The sequence below is a fragment of the Antechinus flavipes genome, chromosome 2, assembly GCF_016432865.1.
Source record: "Antechinus flavipes isolate AdamAnt ecotype Samford, QLD, Australia chromosome 2, AdamAnt_v2, whole genome shotgun sequence".
In the NCBI taxonomy this organism is placed as follows: domain Eukaryota; kingdom Metazoa; phylum Chordata; class Mammalia; order Dasyuromorphia; family Dasyuridae; genus Antechinus; species Antechinus flavipes.
In genome coordinates, this window is record NC_067399.1 from 642555138 (window position 1) to 642570291 (window position 15154).

Below are 15154 nucleotides of genomic sequence, written 5' to 3' on the forward strand. Positions count from 1 at the left end.
AGAATGGGAGACAGGCTACAGGATTGGAAAAAGAAATATGTCTTTCTGATTTTTCCAAGAAAAAATGAAAATAAACCTTATGAACCTTACAAACATAACCCTTATGAGTTTGGCTTTGATTACTGGCAAAATTTGAGAACATTATCAAAGGGATTGAATACCAGTATCCAGAAAAGGAAACAGTGAGCCAAAGACCTATCATATCTTCATCAAGCAATTCATGCCAGATTAAGTTGATTTCTTTTTTTTCTTTGAAGTCTCTAAACTAATAAATAAGAAGAATCCTGGAAGCTAGATCACTAGCTGACCTTCAGTTCCCCCAAACAGGAGTTCCTGATGGGATGGTCACATGGGAAGAAGAATATTTAAATATAGACTTCAAATGACTTGTGTGTGATAGAAGAAGAAATGAAGAGAATTGTTTTTGTACAATCTGCTATAGGTGAAAACTCTTGGTGGCAGATGAGTATGTAACTTCTAAGTCACTTCAGTAGATAGAACAATATAAGGTGAAAATATGATTTTTTTTCCTTCTGGGCACTGGAGAGTAAGAGGGAGATGGTTCTTTTTTCTTCCACTTACTATCAGCCTGCCAATAAGGCCATCTCTCCATTCATCCAAGCAATATTAAGCCATTGCAATCTATCATTCCATCTCATTTTGACTGTGGTCCTCAGTTCATAGGATTACAATTTTAGAACTAGAGGAATTTTGCGATCATCTAACCCCTCCTTTTAGATATGTGTAATAATCTTGGGCACAGTTCTTCATTTATTTCTTCATTTATCAAATAAAGAAGTTGGGCTAGATAATCTCAAAGGAATCTCGAAAATTCCTCCATATCTATATCTATATCTATATCTATATCTATATCTATATCTATATCTATATCTATCTATCTATCTATCTATCTATCTATCTATCTAAGAGAGGGGGGAGTATGATCTTATGAAGTGAGAAAGTCCCCATGGCCCGTGGTAAGAAGCAATGGAACATTGAGATTCAATATTTTTACTACTGTTGTCCATGGGACCATGGAGAGATCATAGGTTTATAGATCATAGGAGAATAAGAAAGAGTATAAAAGAGAAAGTGTTTAATAGTATCAAAAGCTCCAGGAAAGTCAAGAAGAAAGAAAATGAAGAAAAGACCATTAGATTTGACAATTAAGAGATCATCGGTGATTTTGCAGAGGGTAGTTTCAATTGAGGTAAGGATTTGAGATTGTAAAGAGTTGAAAAGTTAATGAAAGAAATGGAGGCAACAAAAGATGTCATCCAAGTGACTGCAAAGTCCAGTGCCTCAGAAAATCTGGTTTATAAATAACTGGAACAACATGGGAACATCTTCTTTATTTTCTCTTTTACTCCATGATTTTTCTACCCCATGGTTTAAATGAAGGGTGTTTAACTTGAAGAAAACTAGTTGGGGGAGGAGCATAGGTGATGGATGTTTTCAAGCATTCAAAATATAGAAGAGGAACTGGGTTTGTTCTTCTGATCCCCTAAGAACAGAGCTTAGAGCAATGGGTGAAAGTTATAAAGAGGTGATATTAGACTGATTGTCAGGGAAAATGTCAGGTAAATCTTTAGAGGAATAGGCTGCTTTAGGAGGCAGTGGATGTACAACGTCACCCCCCACCCCCAGTGGGGGATATGAGGTCTGAGTAAACTTCTATTGCTACATTAAGAATGTAAAGAACAATAAAGACTGTTCCAAGGACAGGAAGTGATAAGTTGGAGAAGCAACAATGGGACACATTGCTTAGGGAAGCATGTTTCTTCTGGAAAAAGGCACAGTATTAGCCAATCAGTGAGAATTCTTACACATCAGACACTGCTCTGTTTATAAGTTTGAATAACACTAACCCTACAAGATAGGGAGACTATGGCTATGCTCTCCCAACTCCCACTATCTTGTGTTCAGGGTAGCCGAGTTGTTGTGGAGCACAGGTTTTTATAAGAGAAAATAGGACAGGTCATGGGATGAACTGGACTTCAATCTAAAAGCACTGCTACATAAATGCAGGAAAAACATCTGTTATTTAGGTGCCAGACAGGGCATCTCAATTTTCAATGACCAGTTCCTTTAAGAACTAGAATGGATATTTCCAGGAGAGATTGATAAAACCATTGACCCGGAGTTAAGATTTAGACTTAAGGCTAAGCCTCTCATTTTGCAGATTAAGAAATGGCAAGCCCAGGGAAGATGCATCTTTTGTAAAATCACAAGCTAGCGTCTGAGGCAGGATTTGAACCGAGGCCTTCTTGAATCTAGCCCTGGCTTGTAAAATGCCAGAGCCAGTTGCCATGCTATGTTGTTACCAAGTGTTTGTCAACTTGTTGCTGGAATTGTCACAATAAATTACTTATCATGACCTACTGGTGATGTCCTCTAAAAAGGTCCAGTGTTAGTGAGCAATGGGTTATGCCATCCAGGAGATCACAGAAACCATTTTAGTCCTCTCTGCTAAAAACAATTCACAGGATATAAACATAAATAAACTTGGTTTAGAAATGAAAGGATTATCTAATGAAAAATATTCAGATAAGGATGTATGCTTCTTGAGGATGGGGATTTCATCTTTGTATCTTCAGTACCATGAACAGCGCCTGACTTATAGTAGTTATAGCAATAAAATTGCTATGTAGATGAAAGGAGACCAAGTATAAGCATTCACGAGGTCCTTGAGCTATTCTTCATCCCCAAAGGAAGTGATTAGGCCCTAATAACTAGCAGCGGGTAGGAGCTGGGTCAGAGGAAACAATAAGTGAAGCTCAGGACCTAAGCCCAGAGACTAAAACCAGAGACAAAGCATTTTGAGCTGGGCAAAGTCTGAGTCTTGGAAGCTCATCCAATAAGCTGAGCGCCTAACCTGTGAAAGCAACCACAATAGCCAATCAGCACATAGGTGGCCTCACGCTTTGGCTGCCAGGATACACAATTATACCAGAGGAGATGTACTGGCCACATCCCCTGGACCTATTTCCTAATGGAAATTGGCTGATCTGCCAATGGCTCCAAAAACAACTTGGTACATGTGGTCTCTATGCCAATATATCAGTGAAAGAGAGTGGAAGAACAAAGAGTTCCAAGATTTTCAGCTGGGGTCTCTTGGCCACTAGTTTGTCCCTCAGGCATGGAATCTATATGTCAAATGTGAAGTCAGATAAAAGCAAAGATTCTTGCCAGTCTTTGTCTAGAAAATCATTTGGCTTCACTCCAGGAATATATTTTCTCCATGTGTTGCAATAAGATTTCAATTCACCAAAGTTTTATTAAAGCATCCACTATGTTCCAGGCAGGATGCTTGCTGCTAAATCTACAGACAAAAGAGAAAACAGGACCTGTGCTCAGACAGCTCATCATTCTCACATATAATTAAATTCACAATATAAAAAAGAGAAACAAAAAGTTATGGAGTGATAGGTAATAACTGGAGAAAATCGGGAGGGGAGGGAGGCAATAAGCATTTATTTAGAACCTATTTATGTCCTGATCATTGTAGTAAGTCCTTTGCAAATATTACCCCATTTGATCAGGAAAGGTCTTGTGGAGTAGAACCTTAACTGAGCCTTTATCAAGGTAGAGATTCCAGAAGATGTGTAAGGATCAAGAGGACTCTAGGCAAGTAGGAAGCACTTCCCTGGGATTTGAAATAGGCTAATGTGGCTGAAATGCAAATTATATGAAAGAGCTGTAATGAGTAAATCAGTCTGAAAAAAATCTGCTGACTCCAGCCTACTTTGAAGTCCTTTAAATACCATATATTTTATTCTAGAGGAAATAGGCAAGTTACTGATTCTTCTGGAACAGGTGATGCTACTATTGACAGAGAAAATCAAATCGAGACATTCGAAATGTTTGTGGGCATAAATAACAAGCTGGAAGAATTCCTCCTAGCCCAGCACCTTCTGCTACCTCTAATGGAGAGGAAGTCCGGCAGAGCTCAGCTGCATCCAAGTCAGAAATTGCTTTTTAATTCTTCAGACATTCATGACTTCATCAGTGTAGGCAGTCCCTCAGTGAGCAGATCATTGCCCCCTTGATGCCACAATCTTTGAGGGTTGTCATGGCCAGAAATCTCACTGCTCTCTGGCGATAGCCTGTTCAAACTCAAACAAATCTTGTCCTTGTTTCTAATCCTGACTCTAATCATATTTTCATTTCTAATTCTGACCTTTGTTGTTCAGTCATTTCAGCCATGTCCAATTTTTGATGATCTCTTTTAGGGTTTTCTTGGCAGACACTGGAGTGGTTTGTCATTTCTTTCTCTAGTTCACTTTACTGATGAAGAAACTGAATCAAACAGGAGTAAATGACTTACCCAGAGGAACACAGCAAGTGTCTAAGGTTCAAACTGAGGTCTTTCTGACTTCAGTCCTGATGCCCTACCTAGATGCCCCATTCTCACTTTAACTCTAGACCATACTGGAAGCCTTTTCCAACTAAAATATGATGGAGCTTGTATTCTCTGGCTTCAGTTTTAAGACCCAGAGGTCACCTCCACAGCACAGTGAGTAAAAGAACTTTATTTGGTGCAGGGAATTTAAAATTAATTTTTAAAAATAGGAGCCTTCATCATTAACCTTGCAAGACATCTAGAGGGATATGCTTGGTGCCAGTTTCTATCTCTTGGGAACATCAGATAGCCAGGAAAGTTTTCTCACAGCTCTTAAGGTTATAACTTTCACTCATTTCCTTAGCCAGGCTTGATTCAAGTGGGAGAAGTGTTCTAAGCTTTTCTGAGACCCCAGGTGTGGACCCTGCTGTTCTAGAAGATTTAAACCAATAATGCATGAATTGAGAAACTTGGTGTGTCCAGCCAGTGCTGATGCCAGGGGAAGATTAGGGGAAGTAAAGGGAGAGAGCTATAACATCTACATTCTGGAGACCCTGGCCTTGAGGCACTTAGTCTGGTGAAGGAGGGATAGATTTTTGCCCTCAGAAAACCTCTGGTCTGATTGCGAAGAGACAAACTCTGACTGGAGTTAGGGGGAGATGCCGATTATGAGTATTATAAGAGAGAAAAAATCCTGACCCTCTGCAGTACCCAAAGTATGGGAAGAGACATGATCCCTTCCTCCAGCAGTCCCTAGGGCAGGCTCTTAGCTTATTTCATATCACAAACCTCTTTATCAGTCTGGTGAAGTATTTAGGAGAATTCTCAGAAAAAATAATTTTAATTTACATTTTAAAAGTTTCCCAATGTATAAAGTAAAAATACATGGGATAACCAAAGAAGCCAACTGACAAACAATTATCCAATTTTTTTTAAATTCACAGACTCCAGATTAAAAACTCTGAATGTAGAATGAGAGAAGAGGCAATAATACCCCAAAAATACATATATACACACACTATCTATATGTAAAATATATATTATGTATAATATATATTTTATATATAGTGTGTGTATAGACAAACTAGAGATATTGTGTTCCAAGTCTTGTGCAGTTTTCAGTTTTAACTGCTTTACATCATTATATACATATGTATATGGAACACTATGCTATAATGTATGTCTTTAGATATGGCATACACACATGCATACTTTTGAATATATACACACTTTTGCAACTGTATCCATACATGTATATCTGTGGATCCTCCGTGCATGTATCTGTGCATAATGTCTAGTTTGTGTGTAGCTATATATATGTGAGATATATACACATACACACTTTGGGAACACTCTCTATATAAGTACATAGGTCTGTGTACATATAATTGTCCTGGGCTTGTGAGGTCACCAGTCCCTGCGATGCTCGCTGTAGCATCCCTCTGCATCTTCTAGTCTTAGGGAATCGCCAAGAGATTAAGTTATTTGCCCGTGATCAAAGTTGGCGAGGGTCTCAGCACAAGACTGGAGCCCTCTCTGCAGCTGCAACATTTCTAACTCTCATAAAAAGAACTCTAGAAACAATGTTGCACTAAAGAGTTAGCAAAGATTCGCTAACTGCATGATCATAGATGAATTCCTTGAGTCTCAGTTTCCAAATCTGTAAAATGAATTTTAATGATACCCCTCCCATAACTAAACAATCCCACAAATGTCGATAGTTAACATCATTATTATAATAACCCCCACCTGTCGCTGATACATTTCTATACTGCGTTAGAATATAAACATCAGGAGGAGAGGAATTGTTGTTTGTGTCCCAGCATTCATCACGGTGTCTGGTACTTAGTATGTTCTTAATAAATGTTAATCGATTGACTACTGCTATGAGGGTAATAATGGGAAACAGGATGAGTTTTAGAGCCGTAAGACCAGGTGACTCTCCTCCCATGCAGGTGTCTGTCTTCCTCCTGGATGATTCCTCCCCCTCCCCATCACCATGGAGAGATTTCTTCAGCTCCAGGACCAGCCCTCCTTCTCTCTCTGCCTTTGTCTCTCTTTAATGAGCATGTCTGTCAGTGAGCCCAGTGTGGGAAAGGCTTAGATAAGTAGGAAGATTGATCTTTCAGCTCTCAAAGAGAACAAGAGCTAGCCCTGTCAATCAATAGTCTCTGCATTTCCAGGGACTGCAGCGTCCAGAGAATTTTCTGAGAGAACCTTTCCTCTCCCCCCCACCTTGTTGAAATAGGACCAATCCCTATTGATCTGAGGCCTGCCTTGGGGCTCTTGGGCATCCACTTTCCTTCACTTCAAACCAAAGAGACCCAGAAAAATGATGGGACGTGTCCTGAGTTGCACAGCAGCTATTTAACAGAGCCAGGCTAGTGGCTCAGAATCACTCTAAGTTTTATTTAGGCGTGATCAGATCTCCTGGTACCTGGTGAGCCTCAGGATCAGGGAAATCTCCCCGAGGGCCTGGGTGACCTTGGCAAAAGCTGCTAATTTACTGGGCCTTACTTCCTTTCTCTGTAAAATTAGGATTTGGAACTAAATGATCCTAGGGGACCCTTCCACTTCTTAACCTGTTATCCTACAAGTGGGAAAGAATTTAAGAAACTGTGTTATTGACTCTTTGCCAGAAGAGAGGGTAGATAGACATACTCTGAGTCCTTAGACATTTATCTCTTTACTTGACCTTATAGTGATCAGCGTGGCCAGTTCTGGGGATTTCAGATCAGCTCAAATGATTCTTTAGTTTACCTTTGAATCCCAGCCCTGGGAATCCTTAGAGTTAGGGGTGGGGAATGGACTTTGGTGGAGATCACAGGGAATGGGGCAAAGTCTGTATCCCATACTCTGCTCTCCATTTGTATTGAAGAACTTATCAGAGAGTATAAATGCCTCACAATGTGTTGAATTCATTCCAGACACTCAATACACATTTATTAGGTGCCTACTGTGTGTTAAACATTATATTAAGCACTAGAGAAACAAAGAAGGGCAAAGATTGTGTTTGCTCTCAAGGAGCTTACAATCTAATGAAGAGATAACATGCAGGCAGTCATTGATAAACAAGCTTTATACAGGATAAATTGAACATGATCAACAGAGGGAAGATGTTGAGATTAAAGGAATTTAAAAAGGCTTCCTATAGAAGGTGAGATTTTAGGTGGGATTTGAAGGACTTGAAGGAAAGTCTGCAGCTGTGCCCCAAAACTGTCTCATCCAAATCGAGTCAATATTACCATTCCTTCTGAAAAGGATATGTCAACAAACCTGTATAGCGTCCCACTCTCCAACTTAATGACTTTCCTGATCAAAACCTGCTCCCCTGTTCACCAATTCCCTATAGGAATATAAGATCTTTTACCTGCCCTCTATTAGAATGTAAGCTCCTTGAGGGCAGGAATCATGAGTTACTTTTACATTTGTATATATTTCAATGCCCAGCATAATGCCTGGTACATAGTAAGTGCTGAATAAATGCTTTTCTTTTAGTTAGTCATTCATGTATTCTTCCTTTGAGGGGGTGGTCACTGAGATGGAGGTGAGTTGTCTGCCCAGGCCCAGTACTCTCCTTCCATCCTTGGCCAAGGTCACTGAAACAGCCTGACTTCTCTACACTAGCACTAGTTCCCTTTTCAATAATAATCATACCCCTGAACATCTGCCCAGCCCTTTATTCCTTTCAGAACACTTTCCCCATCCATTATATCATTAGATCCTACAACAGCCCAGGGAGCTGGAGCCTGGAATATTCTCCCCATTTGACAGATGGACTCCACTAACATATTACTCTGATGCTCCATTGAGGCATGCAGAGGACCTGGGGTTCTCAAAGACTAAGCCAGTAAATTGGAAACTCTGGCAAGTACTACCAGGTTGGCAAGCCTTGAATGCAGGCTTGGCGGGGAATCCTGTCTCCATTCCAGGCACCAGCCCGGCTAAGTGATGAGGCACTTCTCACCAGAAGGTGGCCACCGGGGCAGGAACATCGGGGCCAAAGCAGTTCAAGGAACTATGAGACTAAAACGGGGAGGAGCCCGAGCCCCAGTGATGTCCCAGATCTTTGGGCCTGTGACATAAAGAAGAGTAAAATAATTTGCCAGAGGTCACACAATGAGTTGAGACTCAGGCATTGAAAAGCTCTGCAATTGCCAGCCCAGCATTCTTTCTGCCCTACCTGTGGTATGATGGCTAGAAGGCCAGCCTCGGAGCCAGAAAAACTTGGGTTCCAGTCCTGACTCTATCCTTACTCCCTAAATGATTATGAATTGCCTAATCACCTCTGAGCCCCAATTTCTACATCCATAAAATGGGGATAATTACATTCATAATAACTACCTCACAGGGGTGCCGCAAGGCTCGTATGAGGACATCTCTGTAAAGCAATTCTAACATCCTCTCAACTGGGCAGTACCCACTTTGTTGTGAAGATAAAATGAGATGCTCTGTATGAAGCTCTTTGCAAACTTAAAAGTGCCATATGTGTGTGTGTATTTATATATCTAAGTGTGTGGGTGTATGTGTATATTTATATATGCATGTAAATGTGTGCATATATTATTTGTGTATCTGTATGTGTGTATATGTATGCATAGATACACGTGTATATCTGTACTCTTTGTGTATATATATGTATGTAAAAATATACATAGAGAGACACAAAGAAGATCAAAGGGAGGAAGAGAGGGAGAGAGAGAGAAATGGGGGAGAGGGAGGGAGGGAGGAGAGGAGAAAGGGAGAGAGAGATAGAGAGACACAAAGAGGAAGAGAGAGAGACAGACAGACAGACAAACAGACACAGAGAGAAGAGAGAGAGAAGAGAGAAAGAGAGAGAGAAAGAGAGAGAGAAAGAGAGAGAGAGAGAGAGAGAAAGAGAGAGAGAAGGAGGGAGAAAGGGGGAAGAAGAAGGAAGAAGAAGGGGAGCAAGGGGGGAAGGAATGGAGAGAAAGAAACAGAAAGAGAGAGAGAGAGACAGAGACAGAAACAGACAGAAAGACACACACACACACACACACACACACAGAGAGAGAGAGAGAGAGAGAGAGAGAGAGAGAGAGAGAGAGAGAGAGAGAGAGAGAGCTATTGTCATGATTAATTGACCATAATGTTGGTTTGTGGAAATGACTCATGGGGAAAAGTAAGCCACGACTACATGTATTGGGGATAAATATTTGAGTGTGATGGTAATAAAATAACCAAAGTTTCAAAGAAGGGAGAAGGGAGGAGAAGAAAGAAGAGAAGTGTTTGGTAGAATAGAGAAAGAAACCTGTAGCTTCATAGATCTGTGACCAGGGTTGATAAAAGGTGGTATTCACCACCAGGGGCAGACCTGAGAAAAAAAAATATTCATCAACAAAAAATGGAACCTCTTTTTCAATTCTCCCCCAACAAAATTCTCTCAATGGGCGGGAGAAGAAAACACACCTTTTCTGGAACAAAGAGAGGGGAAGGAAGAGAAAGGAGGCAGCAAGACAGGAAGGGCAGAACAAGGGGGTGGAGGGTATATCCTGAAGATAAGATGGGAAGTGTTAATCAAGGCCCTATTTGAGTCAAGAAACTTGAGTTATTTAGTTGGGAAGATGGGGATAATAAGAGCTGACATTTATAAAGTCTTTCACTTATGGGAAGGTACTTTCCCTCCTTCAATGAAATTTGAACCCCACAATAGCCCTCCAAAGCAGAGTCTAACTTTTTTTTTTCATTTTTGACCATATCTGTGGGAATTCTCGATCAGAGAATTCTCTCCAATCATGCAGACTGGCCTTCCTCTGCAAAGTATAGTCTTAGAGAAATGCTTGGGGAGTAGAGAAGTTAAGTGACCCACAGTCAGTACATGGTAGAAATAGGGTTTGAACCTAGATCTCCCCTATTCAGAGACTGGTTCTCTCTAACTTTTAAGCCAAACTGCCTCTCAGAACAACTTTTTTTTTATATAATAATAGCTTTGCATTTTTCAAAATATATGCAAAGATAGTTTTCCACATTTACCTTTGCAAAACCTTGTGTTCCAAATTTTTCTCCCTCCCTCTTCCCATAGATAGCCATTCTTTTAGGTTAAGCATGTGTAATTCTTCTAAACATATTTACACATTTATCATTCTGCAAAACTATTATTACCATCATTTTACAAATGAGGAAATTGAGACCCAAAGAGCTTTAATTAGTTGAAAGAGTCACTTCAATACTGATTGGTGCAATGCTTTATGCCATCTTCCCAAGTCTCCTCATCCTGGGCAGTTAGGATGATCCCATATTCAAAGCCAGAAGAGAATTTTGAGATCCAATAGCTTCATGTTACAGAGGACTAACTGAGGCCCTGAACAGTAAGTGATCTGCCCCAAATCCCACAGTTTAGAAGTGTTAGAATGGACACTTGAATCCAAGGGAAAGCTCAGGTTGTCTTTAAAGCTGTCTCCTTTTGTCTATTTCCTTCCATAAATTCCCCCTAGGGGGGGTCCACCTAATCTCTAGTCTGTATTTTTACTTTTGATACTACATGGGTGCCAAGGGAATATTTGGGCTGTCCATCTGTTATCTCACACTCTCAACATGAACTCTCCAAAATCACATAGCTAATAAATGGCAAAAATGGTGTTGGAAGATTCAGTCCTCTCTACTACCCTCATTCCCTCCAGAAAAGGGAAAAGCATACTTTTATGGGGAAGCAGAGAAAATTCCAGTTCAAGAAAATTGCCCTCCACCCCTCACATGGCCAGTCCTACTCTGGACTTGTTTATTTAAAAAAATATTGATTAAGCACCTTTCTTTCAAGGCACTGTGCTAGATTCTGAGAATTCAAACATGAAAAAGAAATAGTCCCTGACTTCAAGGAGTTTCCATTTTGCTATATAGGAAGCAAGCAAAGAATACACAGTCTCTGACTACAGGATGGAACAATCCATCATGTTTCCTGATAAATCTTTGACAGTGGAAGAAGAATCTAGGATAATTCATTAGATGATGATTTACACCACTGGCTAGTATCTTATCCCAGTTATTGAGAAAGAACTCTCTCCTAAAACTGGGTCTAGAATCAGATGACCTGGCTTCAAATCCCAGTTTTGTCATTTATTTATTATGTAACTTTGGGAAGACCATGTATTGAAGGAGTGACCAGATTAAAATTAAATAATTTAGGGTTTTTACCATTTAACAAACAGCAAGAGGTCAAGAGATATCTAGCTGTGAAATGACCCAATATCTCTGGGAAGGCTGAAGTTACTCTTTGGGGGAAATAGGAGGATAATCACACATGTGGGAATCACTCCTTTATTCTCCCATCTTCAACAAGTATATTGGGTTGACATTCTATTTATTTCACACCATTTTATATTGAAGTCTAGGAGTGCAATTCTCTCTCTCTTTTTTTTTTTTTTTTTTTGGAGTTCAGGATAAATTCATCTTCCCTGGTCACTTTGAAGTAATTCTGCCTCACACTTAAATGGTAACAGCTAATCTCAGCTGACTTAACTTCCCCTCTTCGCCATACATTATTACACCAAAGACAATCACTGATAGTGAACAAGCATTTATCAAAGTAAGCAAGTAAAAAGTAATCAGAGAAGGTATAGAGATCTCTTTAAGTGATAGAACACTCAAGAGTGAGGAGATCCTGTGATGCAGTAAGGAAATGAAATTTCAACTCAACCAGGAAAGAATGGTTGTACCCAGCAAATTCACTCTAAACAGTCTTTGAGGGTCAAAGGGATCAAAGAACAAGTTATGGCATCGGCTTTTCCATATGCTCCTGTCACTCCAGGAGGGAAGGAAGACAAATCCCATTTACCATTCCAAGGCCACACCTTGCTCCTTTTGTCCACCTCTCTCTCTCTCTCTCTCTCTCTCTCTCTCTCTCTCTCTCTCTCTCTCTCTCTCTCTCTCTTCTCTCTCTTATCTCTCGTCTCTCTCTGTGTCTCTCTCTGTCTCTCTCTCTCGTCTCTGTCTTTCTGTCTGTCTCTCTCTCTGTCTCTGTCTGTCTGTCTCTCTCTGTGTCTCTCTCTGTCTCTCTCTCTTGTCTCTCTCTCTCTCTCGTCTCTCGTCTCTCATCTCTCTCTGTCTCTCTGTCTCTCTCTGTGTCTCTCTGTCTCTTGTCTCTGTCTCTCTGTCTCTTTCTCTGTCTCTGTCTCTGTGTCTCTCTCTGTCTCTCTGTCTCTGTCTCTCTCTTTACTAAGGCAATTGGGGTTAAGTGACTTGCCCAGGGTCACACAGCCAGGAAGTGTTAAGTGTCTGAAGTCAGATTTGAACTCAGGTCCGGTGCCCTAACCACTGGACCACCTTGCTGCCTTCTGCTTCTCTTTCACAGACGTCTCAGTCAGCAGGCATGACATCACTCTACAAGTATGTAAAAGGACCACTACCAAGCCAATCCTAGGGAGAGATTACATCATTAATCTGAAAATCAGTCCCATTTATGAAGTGCTGACTGTGTGCCAGGTGCTGTGCTAAAGTTACTAGACAATCTTTGTCCTCAAGGAACTTACAGTCCATTGGGCATTGATGAGGGAGCACCACGTACTGTTGGGGTTAGAGGTGGGGGAGCTCCTTACTGATGTGTCACCTTGTGATCAATGTTTTTTTTTTAATTTTCAGGTTTAATTTTGCCAACTCAACAGGCAAGAGAGAGGGCTACGGCTGCCCTTGACTCTCTCTATCCAGTATTTTCATCACTTTTCACCCTGCCCTTTTCTGTGCCTGCCTTGAGGGGAAAGCAGCTTTATAAATATTCCAGCAAACTGCTAATGAATAACGTCCACAATTAAGCTGCTTTTGTGTCCATTGGTGCCCTTTCCTTCTATTAAGCACCTGCTGTGTGCGAGGCACCGGGGAGTATATAAACAGATAGCAGATGAGTCTCTAGTAGACAATAGTAGCCATCATTTATACCGCACCTATTACATGCTAGAGACCCCACTAAGCACGTTACCTTCTCTTCTCTGATTCTCACGATAGCTCTGGGGGAGAGGAGCTATTATTAGCACCATTTTATACTTGGACCAAATAAGCTCTAATTCTCCTTTTGGCTGTCAGTCCTGTGATCTAAGCGGGGGAAGGAAAATGCATAGATGGGCAGGCTACAAAATGATATGGCCAGTCTCTCAATCCTGACCAAAGTCTAGAAAATCCCTTTTTCCTTTGGTTCAGTAGAGACAAAGTTCGAATATTTTCCAAAGGATTTTTTTCTAGGTAACAAGGGAAAACAAAACTTTTAAAAAGACTTTTAAAAGTCTGGAAATGGAGTTTTTAAAGACAATTTCTTATCCTAATGCAATCCAAGTCTAGCCATGGATGGGCTTGCCTGAGGCATCTTGCCACTTTATTCCTTTTTCTCCCCCATCCTTTTTTTGCTCCCCTTCCCTAGGGAAGGGCTAGAAGTCGAGATTCAGTCATACACCTCTCTCCACTCCCCCCACTCCTCAAATGCAGTGATTTCATTCTCTAATACGGAGCCCTTCGGCACTTTCCAGGCCCACATGCGGGCAGTAAAACGCGGCCCAGGTATGTGGCTCCGACTCCACGAGGGTTTACTCCCTTTCTGGGGCTGTTTCCCACATTCCTCCTAGATCGGGCTGGAATTGACAAGAAATGGGATTATGGGTGGGGGATTATAAGGAATGAAAGTGAGGGTGAGCAGACAGGTGAAGAACTGGCAGGAGCAGGAGACAAACAAGGAAAGAGATTGAGGGGAGGGTGCAGGGAGGTAAGTAGGGTTTGGGGGAAGGAGATGAACAAAGAGGCAAGAAAGTGAGGAGACAGAGAAGGGAAGTTTAAGGCAAGGAGATTGGGAGGGGCAGGCGAAGGAAGGGGCAAGTAAGGAGATGGGAGGTGTCGGGCGGTGATGAACAAAATCCTGGCAAGGGCCAGGACACTGCAGTGGACAGCAGTCTAAGGGAACTGAAGATTGGAGACTCAAAGCGGGCAAGAGAGAGGGAAGGAGGCTGGAGAGAGCAGGAGACAGTAAGGAGACAAGAAGCAGAGTGGGACCTAGCAACCGGAGCCTGGCACAAGGCAGGAAAGGGATGAGAAAGCCAAAGATACTGATGGGGAGGGGCAGCAAGGGGACCAGGCGGGCAGAGGCAAGAGAAGAGAGGATCAAGGAGAGGAGAGCGGACTCAGGAGGAAAGCTGTTATTGAGGCAGCTTGTTTATCCACTGGAGATAAATCCTGCTGGCTCCCAGGGAAGACTAGCTGGGCAGAATTCCAGCCCCATCTCTCTATTTATCTTGTCCCCTTGTTGGGGGTTGGGGAATCGAGTGCCAAGGCCAATCTGGCTCTTGACTGCGCTCCAGAGGCCTCGTGGTCTCCCCCTCACGGAACCATTACTGTCTCCGAGCTTTCTGGCACCGTGGACATCTGGCAGTTATCCCCCCACTGCCAGCCGCTGCAGGTCCCAAGGCCTCTGCCCAGGATTCAAGGCGCCGCCGTTTCGTCCTGACCTACCTTCCCAGCCTCCCGTTTTCCAGAGTTCTCTGCCGTGGAGAGAGGGCTGGGTTTAGAGTCAGAGGGGCTGCTTCTGTACCTGAGTCACCTTGGCAAAGATTACTTCTTCGGGGGTTTGGTTTCCTCACCTGGAAAATAAAGGGGTGAGATTCAGTGATTTCTTAGGTTCCTTCCAATTAGTGGTCTGGTGGAAGCCAGAGTGTAGCTACCATTAGGCAAACCATTCAAACTCTCTGGGCTTCTGTTTCTCCATCTATAAAATGGACAAGAAGCCTCAGAAAACCCTCCCAGATAGAGATGGACTAAATTCTCCTTCTGACCGGCCTTCTCTCCCCCCAGAACAAGCCTTGTACTCTCCTTGACAACCAC

At 41.9% G+C, this 15154-nt stretch overlaps 1 long non-coding RNA gene across 1 annotated transcript in view; it reads left to right on the plus strand.

The window, feature by feature from the left end:
* Positions 1–13111, plus strand: part of LOC127547176 (uncharacterized) — a 39719-nt gene extending 26608 nt beyond the window's left edge. The window contains exon 2 of the long non-coding RNA XR_007950085.1: positions 12938–13111. This is a non-coding gene — a long non-coding RNA (uncharacterized LOC127547176). The remainder of the gene's footprint in view (positions 1–12937) is intronic.
* The last annotated feature ends 2043 nt before the right edge of the window (positions 13112–15154 follow it).